Below are 15230 nucleotides of genomic sequence, written 5' to 3' on the forward strand. Positions count from 1 at the left end.
GCTCGTACAGACTTCCTTAATGTTAGTGGCCAGCTTACCCCTATATTTAATAATCTCCCTCCTTATTTTATTTTGTTTGCTCTCCATTTTGTCTTTGTAAGCTTCCCAATCCTTTGGTTTCCCAAACAGCCACTCGCCACATTGTATGCGTTCTCATTTGCTTCTGTGCTGTCCCTGACTTCCCTAGTCAGCTATGGTTGTCTCATCCTCTCTCTATCATGCCTCTTTTTCGTCAAGATAAATCTCTGGTGCATCCTGAATTACTCCAAAAATCTCCTGTCATTGCTTGTCCACGGTCTTTCCTTCTGGGCCAGTATCCCAGTTAATTCTACCAGCTCCTCTCTTATGCCTCTGTAATTGCCTTTATTCAGCTGTAATACCATTACCTCTGATTCTAACTTCTCCACCTGAAATTGCAGAGTAAGTTTAATCATATTATGATCACTGCCTCCTATGATTTCTTTTATCCAATGCTCCCCTCATCTAGTCTGCCTGTTCAATCTGCTACAAAAAGCCATCTCATAGACGTTCCACAAATTCCTTTTCCGACAAACCACTGTCAAACTAAATTCCCAGTCCACCTGCATAATGAAATCCCCCATGATCACTGTAACGTTGCCTTTCCTACTGGTCTTTCTATCTCCTGTTTATCTTGCACCCCAGCTCCTGACTACTGTTTGGCGGCCTGTATATAACTGCAACAGCATTTTTTCAGCTTTTTGATTCCCCAGTTCTACCGACACAGATTCTACACCATCTGAGATTATTTCATTTCTTCTAAATGATTCAATTCCATTTCTTGCGAATGAGACAAATCTGTCTCTTTGCCCACATGCCTATCATTTCGACAGGATGAATACCCTTGAATATTCAGCTCCCCCTCCTGATCGTCTTTCAGTGATGTCACTGTGATGCCCTCCACGTCATATATGCTAATTTGTGTATGTGTCACAAACTTATTTACATTATTTCTTCCTTGCATTCCGATATAACAGTTCAGTTCTGTATTTAACGTCCTCTTCTCATTGTCATTTGCTTGTCCAGCCATTGGTACCTAAACGAACCCTCGCCACTGACTCATTCCCCTCCCACTCTAAGTTCTTCTGCACCCCAGATGATATATCCCAAACGCAAGCACCAGGTAGGCAGCACAACCTTCAGGACTCTCAATCCTGGTTACAGAGAATATTCAAAGTTTGTGAGAAGATTTGTAGCTCGTGTGTTCTGTTGTGGTTCTGTTCACCGAGCTGCGAATTTATGTTGCAGACGTTTCGTCCCCTGTCTAGGTGACATCCTCATCCTCCTGTGAAGCGTTTCTGTGATCTTTCCTCCGGCATTTATAGTGGTTTGAATCTGCCGCTTCCTGTTGTCAGTTCCAGCTGTCCATTGCAATGGCCGGTATATTGGGTCCAGGTCGATGTGCTTATTGATTGAATCTGTGGATGAGTTTTTTCATGCACAGGCTGGTGTGTGTATGGAAACAACTGTGGGAGGAAGTGATGGACACTGGCCCCATTCCTATATTTAAAAGGCATCTGAATGGGTATGTAAATCGAAGGGGTACGAAAGATATAGGCCAAGTGCTGGCAAATGGGACTAGATTAGGTTGGGTAACCTGGTCGGCATGGACGAGTTGGACTGAAGGATCTGTTTCCATGCTGTACATCTTTCTGACTGTATAACATTCTGACTGAATGACATAAAGTAGGGTCAGATGGCACAAAATCAGTGTGGGTCGAATAGAGTATCCCGAAAGGTTGAATAAAGATATATAGATGGCGTTATGTTCAGTATTCCAAAACGTAGTCAGGAACTGCGGCACAATATGCACCAGGAGATAGAAAACATGCATAGAAAAGGCAAAGTACAGTAGTCATGTGAGATTTCAATACACGGAGGGATTGGGAAAATCAGGGTGGTAGTGGTTTGCACGAAAAATAATTTGTGGAGTATCTTCGATAGGGCTTTTTGGAGCAGCTTGTAGTGGAGCCCATTCAAGAATAGACAATACTGGGTTAGTGTGGTGCAATGAGGCAGACTATTTAAGAGAACTTAAAGTGAAGGAACACGAAGGAAGCAGTAATCACAATATAATTGAATTTATTCTGCAATTTGAGAGGGAGAAGATAGAATCAGAGGTAATGGTATAGTTGGTGTTCCTCGTAAGTCATTCTCTTTGTCTATAAAACCAAGCTGAACTGTGTTTCTGCTCATGTTAGGTACATTTTGGAAAAGGGGAAATCAGTGTCTTCACTTGCAATCAAAAATTCCTTTCCTGATAAATTCTACAAAGCAAATTGCTATTTATAAATTTCTCACTGATATGCGAGAAGGACTCAGATTGTTCTCAATCTCCATAATCCTTCAAGCCCTGGACAGATCTACATTTCCATATCCTCCCCACTCACCAATCCTGCCCAGTACCACCATTATGATGTCCCAGTCTAATCGTCAGCCTCAGTACAACTTCTGAATAACCTTCTTTATTTGTGCCACTATGAAATTTGGATTCATCTGTTTCAAGTCCCTTCTAACCACATGTCCATGCGAAAAGAATTGTACTTGAGATGTTTAACTTGTTCTCTCCACAGAATCTGTCAGACAGGAAGATAGTGCGTGGTGCTCAAGTCATTGACTCTTCATGTAGAGGCACAGAATAATGATCTGTTGATGTCTCATGAAGCAAGTTGATGGAATTTAAAAGAAACCATCATATCTGTAATAAACAGAAGCCCATCTGCTTGTGTCATGTCCTTTCGAGAAGGCAGTGAGTTATCCTTCCTTGGTCAGGTCTCCGTGTAACTGCAAACCCACAGCAATGTGGTTTACTGTTTACTGTTCAATGGAACAGCTGAACCAGCCACTCAGGTCAAGATAGGGATAACATGCTGCTCTGACCAGGGCCTCATATGCCTCGTGAAAAAGAAGAAAATGAAAGATAACTCCCTTCTACTTCCTGTTTCCATATTGCTACTGCTCATTTCCACCAGGTAGGCGACTATTCCTTATTTTAGGTTTATTCCATCTCATTGAGTCTGTCCCCGAGAGTGATGTCCATCTTGATCGGCACGTCTGGTGCTGGTTTTATTGACACTGACATACAGATGTAAGGAAGATGTAAATTTCGCATCAGTGGCAATATATAGAGAATGGTGCTTTTTATGCAATGAGAAAGAAATGGAGGTGGCGAAGTGAGGGAAAGTAATTAATGCGATCATCCCTGAGAGTTTTGTTGAGGCAGTATTTGGGGCATTGTCCACAGATTTTCTCTCCTTTATAACGAATGATCTCCTTACCACAGAGAGAGTTCAAGGGAGTTCCACCAAACTAATCCCTGGGATGATGGTACCATGAGGAGTGAGTGAAGATTAATCTTTCACACTGTGAGAGAATAAAATGGGAGTGCCTTGGAACTTCAGGGGGATGGACAATCACACATGATGTTCTAAACAGACATTGATACGGTGATAGATCCCACTGCCTTTTTTTAACTAACTTTATTAAATTCTAGATACGTTTAGTACCTCTGAAAACATTCCCCCCAACCACCCCCACTCCCCATATCAATGAGAGAGCAGAAAATCCAGACTTTGAATAAAAACTCCACATATTAATGCAGTGCATTGGTTGTGTGATCCTGCACTGAATGTCATATTATTCATAATCCCAACATCAGCCACAATACCTTCAATCGAAAACAGTTAACTATTCCCACCAGCTTCTGATCCCCATGGAGAACATGGGTCTGCCTTTTCAGAGATGGAAGATGTCTCCTTGAGACTTGACAGAAAACATCTCGCTTGCCTCCTCACTGCCAGCAAACCACGTTAAAGTAGCAATTGTTCCACAGACAATGGAGCCTTGATAAACATCAAGATCTACTCCTGTGATTTGTCATGTTGGAGCATCAGTGACATCCTCCTGTTCCTGTATAAGCCTTTGCGAGGCTCAATGGCCTCTTCCTGGTCCCGTGGAACAGTTTTGAGAGACTGTTTTGGCTCCACCTGTTCCTGTTTAACAGTTCGATGTGCTGACCAGACCCCTCCCCTTCCTATGTAACAGGCAGGAGTATTGAATGTATTGCCACTCTTCCTGTTCAGTAGATTTGATGGGCTGAATGTTAGCTCATATTCATGTGTAACCAGCTTGAGATGCTGAATGAGCTCCTCTTTTAACTATGGAAATGTGCAATGTGTGGCCCTGCTATTACATAAATTTTACCAACATTTTAACAGCACAAACTGGAATGCTGTCTGGGCCTTGCTGCCCATGGACACAGACTGCTTCAGGAGATGAGGGGGGAGAATATTCTGAACATTGTGTGATCTTCAGTGATCATCCCCATTTCTCATGTAATGATGGGGAAGGACATTTATGACGCAGCTGAAGATGATTGTGTCGAGGAAGCTACCCTGAAGATCTCCTGTAGGGATGTCCCGGGACTGAAAGGATTGATGTCCACAACCATGAGCATCTTCCTCTGTGCGATGGCTGACCCCCAGTGGAGAGATTGTGGCTGATTCGTATTAAAGTTAGTCAACGTTTCTTGATCCCATCCTGAGTCAACTCCTGCCTTGATATCAGGGTCTGTCACTCTTACATGAGCTGCTGTGTTCACTCTTTTGAACATACAAATAGGTTATTGTGTATGTTTGGGGCGTGTAACCTTCTCACAGAGTATAGTGAATGTCAGAAATTATCTGGTCAAGAGAGTTCGGGGAGCTACATCACTGAAAGTATTTACAGATGAGGTAGGTGGGTTTTTGACCTGCCATGGAATTGAGGGATGTGAAAAATTGGGAAATAAAGCAGAGTTGATAACAACAGTGGATCATCCATAATCTTATACAATGGCACGGCAGGCCTGACCATCTGAATTAACATCCGATCCTGTTCCTTATGCTCTCATATTCTGTAATTAGGAAGTTAATGGTTGTAATTTTCCTGAACAGTCCGTTATTGGATGTTGCAGTTACAGAGAGCAAAGCATTTTATGAGTCATTTCAGGGTGAGGTATGGGGAGTGTATTCACAGTGAATCTGGATCTGCACCATGACCAACAAATGAAGCACAAGTTGCAGAGAGGAGACACTCTATTGATAGACCAGAGGCCTCTTTTGAGACCAGCCTGGGTTTTGAATTAACATTTTTCAACCCACGCCAAACTTTGTGTGACAATTGTGAGGGACGGAAGGAGATCCAGTATTACTGTGGACCAGGTATTTCGAGCAATTGGCCTCTGTCTACTCCTGTGCAGGAGCTGTGAGAGGCTGAATGGAATATAGGAACATCGGACTGAGGAGTAGGAGTGGGCCATTAGGCACTTTGTCTTTGCTCTGCCATGCACTAAGATCGTAGATGATCTGATTGTGGTCTCAGCAGGACTCCTTCTGCACGTGCACCATTTTCCTCCATTCACTTGTCTATCAAGTATTTAACAGACACAACTTTGAATAAATGTAAACATCCAGGCACCACAAACTTCTGGGGAAGGGAACTCCCACTTGAACAGCCCTTTTAGAAATAGTCATTCGTGGTCCAATCAATATGCAAGGTCAGTGTTTCATTTTGCTGACACACTGCTCCACTTTTTACAACAATTTTCAAAGTTTAGTGATATGGCTAATGATATAAATGTCAACCTGGCTCATCTTCTAGAATAATGGAAACACACACAGATCTTAAGACAAACAGAAAAATGAAAGCTTTCTCGAGTTTCATAATAGTTGAACTCATAAGAAATGGATAGACGATAGACTATCCCAAATGTTATTCGGTCCTCTGAAATCATTAGTTTAGATTTCCTACAGTGTGGAAACAGGCCCTTCAGCTCAACAAGTCCACACCGACCCTCCCAAGATTAACAGTCCCATTTCCCTCTGGCTAATGCACCAAACACTATGGGCAATTTACCATGGCTAATTCACATGACCTGCACATTTTTGGACCAGTGGGAATAAACCGGAGCACACGAAGGAAATCCATACAGACACTAGGATAATACACAAACTCCACACATACAGTCGCCCGAGGCTGGAATCTAACCTAGGACCTTGGTGCTGGGAGGTAGCGGTGCTAACCACTGAGCCGCCGTGCTGCCCAGTCTGCTCAGGCAAGCTACTTGTGATGTGATTTCTCCCCAGAATAGTCGGATTGAGCTGAGTTCCCTTTGCTTCAGACGGTCGAGAGATTCCAATGAACCTCATCAGGAATACTCCACGACTCATCAGGTAGAGGTGAGTCAGAGATTTACTGTTGCCAGTTGGAACAAAAGAAGATAGAGGGATGAATTGGCTGCTGCTTCTCAGGCAGGGAACATTGTTCTCCCTCTCTGTGTTGAAACATGCAATCATGTCAACTGGGCACCAAACTGGGCCGTGTGCGCTCGTCGTGAAAATTCTCTGGAATGGATCATAATGGACGATATGCAAGTGCATCATTGCTGTTGTTATACGCAGTGCCTTTCATTAGCAAAAGAGAACATTCCTGCTTTATAATTTGATGATTTGTTGGTATGCATATGCTTAATTTTTAAAAATCGGCTGATATTTTCATAATATTTGTGCTAAAATCAATGCATTTTATTCTTAAAATTTATTCCATAGTTTTTGTCTCCCTGAGAAGAGAAAATGTACATCCCGCTGATTTTTCTCAAAATTGTGTATGCTTCTAAAGGATTTCTCATCTAAGACCAAAACTGATAATGTTTCAAAACAAAAGGCCTTCATTCCAGAAAAGTGTGAACAAAACATTGTTCATAAGCTTCAAGAACTTTTTTTTTAGGTTAAGGGATCAAAACTGCACATAATGTGCCAGATGTGGTCTTAGCAACGCCCTGTACAGATGTAGACGTGAAAAATGTGATGCTGGAAAACCACAACAGGTCAGGCACTCCAAACGAACAGGAGACTCGATGTTTCGGGCATATTCCTGCAGAAGAACTTATACCCGTGACGCCAATTTTCCTGCTCCTCAGACGCTGCCTGATTGGCTGTGCTTTTCGAGCCTCACACTGTTCGACTCTGATCTCCAGCATCTGCACTCCTCACTTTTACTGGTACAGATGCAGTAAAACATTCCTGATTAAACCTGGTACCCTTTGCCAGAAACACAATCATTCCACTTAGCTTCCAAATCACTTACAGCAAGTGCAGACTAACTACATCTGATTCGTGTAGCAGGATCATGCATACCGTCTGTATCTCAGAGTTCTGCAGTCTCTCTCCACTTAAATTGTTTACCATTGTTTTATCCTTCCATCCAAAATAGACAACTCACATTATGCTATATCAGGTGAAGGTTTGCTCACTAATCTCCCTTTGCCTATATCACATTGATGACACACGACCTCCATTTGATGACATATGGATGACCAGCTTGGTGTTTAATCTAATTGGGCTTTGATATATTCAGACCCTTCTTCCAGATCTTTGGTCCAGGTACTGATTGTTGATGATCCCATAGTGATCTCTGAGGCACTCCACCAGTTACAGCTTTGTAATGTGAAAATAAGCATTTATCGCTACTCTCTATTTCCTGTTAGCAACAGCTTCCTGTATAACAGCTGAGATGTTTACATGGCGTGCTGTGCAGTAAAATGTACTCAATGAGCTAAAATGATTAGTTCTATTTTCCTCTGTAACTTATTAAATAGGCAGAATATACCCCTCCAGTCTCATGGTAACGATAATGACTGGCTAAATGAGATGGCCCCCTATCTTTGTCACAGCTTCGAGGGGTGGATGGAGGGCACAATACATAGGGTAGTGGCAGCAGTATTTCCCTGTAACAGCATCGAGGGTGGATTGAGGGAACAACACATTGGGTAGGGCCAGCAGTATATTTCTGTAACCGCATCGAAGGGTGGTTTGAGGGAATGACGCATTGGGTAGGGGCAGCAGTATATCTTTCTAACAACCTCGAGGATGGCTTGAGGGAACGACACATGGGGTAGGGGCAGCAGTATGTCTCTGCAACAGTATCGAGCGTGGATTACGAGAACAACACATGACGTAGCGAGAGCAGCATGTATCTGTAACAGCCTCGAGGGTGGATTGAGGGAACAACACATGGGGTAGGAGCAGCAGTATATCTCCGTAAGAGCCTCGAGGGGTGGATTGAGGAACAACGCATGGGGAAGGGGCAGCAGTTGTCCATCCGGCGCCACCAGTCAGAATGCTCGTGGCTGATCTGATTGTATTTGACCATCCGTCTCCTGTCTGTTCCCAATAAATATTGACTCTTCTGTCCAGCAAAGATCACTCGAGCTCAGTCTTGAATATCTTCAAAAACCCAGTCTTCACTGCTCCCTGAGGATGAGGACCCTACAGATAATACAACACTAAAGTGAAAGGGGCGACCTTATTTCAGTGTGGAACCTATTATTTTAAACTGTGTTAACCTAACATGAAATCGCCACCTTTTTTGAAATACAAGGACATAATAATTAGGCATAGATATAAACCATTCAGCCCTCTAAACCTGTCCAATAGGACCACTAACCCTTTTCAATCAAATATGTATTAAACTCATTCCCTGCTCCAGTCCCAGGAAGAGAATAACTGATAGCATGACACCGCACGAGCATTAAAAATGCAGAATTAGGACATTCGGCCCATCGACTCTGAATGCCAGAGAGATTAGAGATTTCTCAACATCATTCTCCTGACTACTCTCTGTAACTCTTGACATGCCTATTCATCAAAAACCTATCTATCTATGTCCTATAAGCACTAGTGTCTGTGTCTCTGTGAGTTCGTATGTGCACTTGTGTGTGTTTGTTCATGTGTCGGTGTGTTTGTGTATTTATGTACTGACATCGGTTTATCTGTGTATTAGCCTGTGCCTTTTACTTGTGCTTGTGTCTATTTGTGTGCGACTGTCTATATCTCCATATGCCTCTACTTGTGTGTGGTTCTATCGCCGTGTATGTACGCTGAGTGACAGTATATTAGCGTATGTACATATGTCTCTGAATATTTTTGTGTCTGTATCACTCTGCAATGAGATATGTGTTGTTTTGGGAGGGAGAAAATTGTGAGAACAGGCAGAATGGTAAAAGTGCGAATTGCCCTTCACTGAACATTGTTTTTTTTACTCAGTTGGAGGGACATGGATGTCGAGGAATCTCCATACGACACGTCCCGGTCCTCTCTGGCTGATACCAGTGTCCTCCCCACATGTTTGGGGGGGCGGGTGGAGGCGGATCAGATATCGGGTGCTCCACCATCTGGCTTGGCCCTTTGTTTCCTATTACAGTCCTTTCTGCGGGAATGGGAGAAAGGGGGGGTGGGAGTGGTGGTGGGAGTGTGTGTCCCTGCTGTTAATGCTGGTGTAGGTGGAGGGGGAGGGGGAATAGTGAGGTGTTCGGAGGGAGTCAGCCCACAGTGTTGTATCCATGCAGTGTTATTAGTTGTTGTGGTTCTCTTCGCTGAGCTGGGAATTTGTCTTGCAAACGTTTCGTCCCCTGTCTAGGTGACATGCTCAGTGCTTGGGAGCCTCCTGTGAAGCGCTTCTATGCTGTTTTCTCCGGCATTTATAGTGGCCTGTCTCTGTTGCTTCCGGTTGTCAGTTCGAGCTGTCCGCTGTAGTTGCCGGTAAATTGGGTCCAGGTCGATGTGTTTGTTGATAGAGTCTGTGGATGAGTGCCATGCCTCTCGGAATTCCCTGGCTGTTCTCTGTTTGGCTTGTCTTATAATAGTAGTGTTGTCCCAGTCGAATTCATGTTGCTTGTCGTCTGTGTGTGTAGCTACTAAGGATCGCTGGTCGTGTCGTTTCGTGGCTAGTTGGTGTTCACAGCCAGGGAACAGCCAGGGAATTCCTCGAGGCATGGCACTCATCCACAGACTCTATCAACAAACACATTGACCTGGACCCAATATACCGGCCACTGCAGTGGACAGCTCGAACTGACAAGCGGAAGCGGCAGAGACAGGCCACTATAAATGCAGGAAGAAACAGCACAGAAGCGCTTCACAGGAGGCTCCCAAGCACTGAGGATGTCACCAAGACAGGGGATGAAACGTTTGCGAGACAAATTCCCAGCTCGGCGAACAGAACCACAACAACGAGCACCCGAGCTCCAAATCTTCTCCCAAACTTTGAACAGTGCTATTACTGTTGGGAGTATAGTGGAGGGAGAGAGTGCGCCGGGTGGTGGGGAGGGCGGGGTTGGGGGGGGGTGATGATAGGTGCTGAATTCAATAGTGAGAGTGGTAGTGCCTGAGCCTTATATAGAGATAAAATATGAGCCTTGTTAGGGGATAGGTGCTATAACAGTTAGTGAGTGTGAGGGCGCAGAGAGAGTATGGTGAAAGTTAACCTGGCAGAGTGGGGAGGATATTGATGCTTGTCCTGTGATGCTGGTCATTTCTTCAGATCATGTCAGCGTCGAGGTGATCCTCCCAGAATGGCTTGTTCACGTCTATCACTAATCACGCCACAGACCCTGTCCCTCAGATTCCACAGAATCAGTTTGGGTAGATCTTACAAATAGGAAGGAGAAGCAAGCATTAGTGTATTCGTGTATTATTTGCTCTCGGGCAAATTCTGTGCATTACATGCTCTGTAAATTAGAGATGCAAATATTGTATTATTGCATGATCTCAAATTGCATCTAAACTGCGTTAACGAAGTGACTGCCAATGTTGTGAAAAGTAAATTCCATAAGCGTATAACAGGTTGGTTGAAGAGTATGTTGTGACTCAAACAAGAGAGCAAGTTATTTTGGATTTGGTGTTGTGTGGTCAGAAGGACTCGTTAATAACCTTGCTCTGAGGGCTAGAGAGGTTAATATACTGCATTTTACACGGCGCCTGCATACAATCTCGAATGTTTGAACACGGAGTGGTAGACACGAAATGGTCGTGAGAATATTAGAAGCATGGAGTCCTGCAGCTTGGATACAGGCCCTTTGGACCAAAGTGGTCCATGCAGACCAAAATGTCCATCCATGTTAATTCCATTGCCCTGCCCTTGTCGCTTATTCTTCTAAATCTTTCCTATCCGTGTATTTGTCTAAAAGCCTTTTGAATGTTGTTAATGCACGTGCCTCAATCAAACTGCTGTCTGCTAATTCCATATTTCTACTAAGCTCTGCGTAAAAAACTTGGCGCTCAGGATCCTTTTTATTCTTTCACCTCTAACCTGATGTCCTCTAGTCTTTGATTCCCAAAACTGGGACAAAGAATGAGTGCATTCACCTTATTGACGCATCTCATGATCTTATACATATCTATACGATTTCCCCTCAGTTTCTTCCACTTAAAGGAAAATGCCTGTCCAAACTCTCACTACAACTCAGACCATTGAGTACTTGCAACATCCTTGTAAATTTTTCTGTCCTCTTTCCAATTTAATCACATCCTTCCCATGGCAAGCGAACAAAAGCCAACACAATATTCCAAGTGCATGTCTCACCAGCGTCCTGTCCAACTGCAATATAACTCTCGAACGTCCATACTCAATGCCCTGACTGATGAAGACCAGTGTGCCAAAAGCCTTTTTCACTGCCCCGTCTACGTGCAACTACTTTCAGAGAACCACGGATCTGAGCACCAAGGTCCCCTGTTCCACTACAATCCTTCAGGGTCTAACATTCACCACGAAATTCCAACTTGGATTTGACTTTTCAAAAAGCAACATCCCACATATTAATCTCCATTTTCCATTTCTCGGCCCACTTCCCCAACTGATAAAGGTCCTGCTGCAATTTCTGATAACCTCACTGTTCACAGTCCTGCCTATTTTATATTCATCAGCCTAATTACTAATCATGCTTTGCACATTCTCATCCAAATCATTGATATAGATAACAAACAGGAATAGGCCCAGCACCAACCCCTGGGACACTCCACTAGTCACAGGCCTCAAGTCCAACAAGCATCCTTCCAGTATTAGCCTCTGCTTTCTACCATCAAGCCAATTGAGTGTTCAATTTGCCAGAGTCCCCTGGATTCCATGCTATCGAACCTTTCAGAGCAGCCTGTCATGTGGAACCTTATCAAAGGCCTTTCTGAAATCTAGATAGACTATGTCTACCACCCTACCCTCATCAACATTCCAGGTCACTTCCTCAAAAGAACCTTAAAGAATTGTGAGCCATGATATCCTATGCACAAAGCAGCGCTGACTGCTCCTTATAAATCCGTGTCTTTTCAAATGCATGTATATGTTATCTCTCAGAACCTTCTCAACTTACTACAGTTGTTAAGCTAACTGGTCTATAGTTTGCAGGTTCTTCTTCGCAGCCCTCCTTGAACAAGGGCACAGCGTTCTCTACCCTCTAGTCTTCCAGGACCTCCCCCGTGGCCAGCGATGATGCAAAAAGATCAGCCAGGACCCCTGCAATATCTTCTCACGTCTTTTGCTGTGTTCATCGATACACTTGGTCAAGACCAGAAGCTCTGCAGAAATACTGCAATGTGTGAAATCAAATGTCTATTTCTTTAAGATAGAATCACCAAGGAAAGGGCAAGTGACTTAATGAATGCTAAGTTGCTTAATGATAAATAAAAGATTACATTAATCGTAGGAAGTGATTTCAGAAGAATTTTAGACATGGTGGAAACCGGAGAATTCTCAGAAATTTGTTTGTTTGGAGTTTGCATATTCTCACCCTGCCTGCGTGGGTTTCCTCCGGGTGCTCCGGTTTCCTCCCACAGTCCAAAGATTTACACGTTAGGTGAATTTGCCATGCTTATTTGCCCAAAGTGTTCAGCGATGTGGAGATTTGCTGCACCTGTCGCAAAATGTTGAATCGGACGGGAATGGGTCTGGGTGGTTACTCTTCAGAGGGGCAGGATGGACTTGTTGGGCCCAAGGGCCTTTTTCATACTGTGGGCTTTTAATGATTCTGTGAAAGAAGAACACAAAGACTACATAAATCTACAATCTGTATTGCCAAGAAAACAAAATAAAAGCAAGGTCAAATGTGGAATTTTGTAATTGGGAGAGGAGAGGTTATTGTGGAGAACAGGGAAATGACGAAGAAAGCAGCCAGTTATTTTGCATTTGTCATCACGGAGGAAAATCGCTGAGAAATTCTAAGTGATCACATGGAACTTGTGGAACTAAAGACAAAAACTCAATTCATATCAGTAACAAGGTAGTAGTTGAAGGCTAGCATATTAGTATTGCAGCTTGATTAAGCATTGCTAAGTCTGATGAGCCAGTTGCACTTCGTATCAAAATATTAGAAATAAATCAGGCAGAGGAATTCAGATGCTTGACGGCTTATTGGCACTAGTAAGATTTTCATGCTGCCTTAGTATTGTAACATAAAGAAGAAAACAAATAACAGTATGAAGTTTGGGCTGAGCGTTGTTTACCTGTCACTTTTAATATTGTTTCAAACTTACCGTGCTGATCTTTAAATGCTTGTTCTTGAAGTTAGTATCAGATGGAGTATAAGAGGTTGAGGGGTGACATTATCGTAATTTACAAAATCAGGGGAGACTTGGGCAGGGTGAAAAGCCGAGGTCTTTTCCACAGGATAGGTAAATTAACTCATAGAGCCACAGGTTTATGGTGGAAGAGGGAAGATTTAAAAGGGACGAAGAAGGAACTGTTATTTGCACAGAGAGTGACGTGTTTATGGAATGAGCTACCAGAGGAAGACTGGCAGATGCAAGTACATCTCCAACATTTAAAAGACATTTTAACGAACATGTGAATGGGGACCCTTTAGAGGCATATGGGCCAAATGCAAGAAGATGGGAATAGTTTAGTTTGGAAAACCTGGCCGGCATGGACAAGTTGGACCAAAGATTGTGTTTGTATGTGATAAGGCTGTATGATTATAGAAAGCGAAGAAAAGGGAAGAAAAGATGTGATATAAGTAAATTGGCAAGAAATATAAAAATAAGCAGCACAAGCTTTTCCATGTATGTAAGAAGAGTTAAAGAGTTTTGTGTGTGTGTGTGTGTGTGTGTGTGTGTGATCTTTGATAAAAAGGAAGACAGGAAAGTATATTGAGGATATTTGGAGGGTGTGACTGGGGAACTGGATACAGGGAACAGACAGATAATTTACACCCATATTTTACATCATTCCTCAAAGGTAAAGGAGCTGTAAATATTTCAATGGTATAAGCAAAATGGTAACAGCATTTATTGAGCTGTCTCTAACATGAGTAACAAGACAATTCTCAAACAGATAAGACCAAGGGTAAACAGGTCATCAGCAATTCATAGCTGGTTTTAAAAGAAGTGGTGACAGAGTGGCTGGTGGCTCTGTGTTAAATATTCCATAGCTCTCTGGATTAAAGGAGTGATCCAGTGAAACTGGAGACCCTCCAATGTGGCGCCTGTCTTCAAGAAACGAGCGAGACTGAAAGCAGGAATCACTTAGCCTAACTATTATTGCTGGGAATCTGTGAGAGTCTGTTATTAAGGAAGGAAATGCAGAGCATTAAGAAAAGCTTCACACAGAGTCAGCATGGTCTTGTTAAAGGAGAACTACATTTTGCCTGTAAAATAATGCAAAGTTTTACTTGAAATCCATGAGAATGTAACAAGTGGCCTTGATAAAGGGGGACTGGTAGACATGAGGCTTTCTAGAGATTTTCCACAAGGTATCACGAAGTAAAGGTTCTTATACAAGACAGAAGCTCATAGTCTGACGGGTAATGCATTAGCATGGGATGGCACTTGGTAAACACTTACAAATCGGAGAGTCATGATTCATCGATCATTATGAAAAATAATGTATCTACTGGAGTACCACAAATATCAGTGCGACGGCAAGAGCTGCTTACAAGATCTGCATTCAGCTCCTGACGACGGGAGCTGAGTGCGATATACATTCGAATTTGAGGATGACACTGACAACCAAAAAGCAGGCTGTTATTAAATGGATAGGAATCCCAAAAAAGGAGCAGCACAACGGATTGGACTGTTCCTGTATATGAAACATTACGTCAGCATGCTGATGCAGAAATGTTGGTTCATTTGACTGGTTCCTGGAATGAAAGGTTTGAATTATTGAATACATCAAAAATGCTGAGGTGATTATTCATTGTGGTTTAAATGAATGAGAGTGTCATTACTGAAACGGATAAGATACAGAGGGGGCTTGACAAGGTCGGTGTTGAGAAAATGGTTCCACACCAGAGCAGAGTCTCGAAGTCAGATATGGAGATACAGAATAAGGAATATCGATTTCAAACTGAGATGTAAAGAAATGCCTTCTTTCAGAAGGTAGTGAATGGCTGGAATTTCCTAACCCCGAGA

Source organism: Chiloscyllium punctatum, chromosome 6 (genome assembly GCF_047496795.1).
Source record: "Chiloscyllium punctatum isolate Juve2018m chromosome 6, sChiPun1.3, whole genome shotgun sequence".
NCBI lineage: Eukaryota > Metazoa > Chordata > Chondrichthyes > Orectolobiformes > Hemiscylliidae > Chiloscyllium > Chiloscyllium punctatum.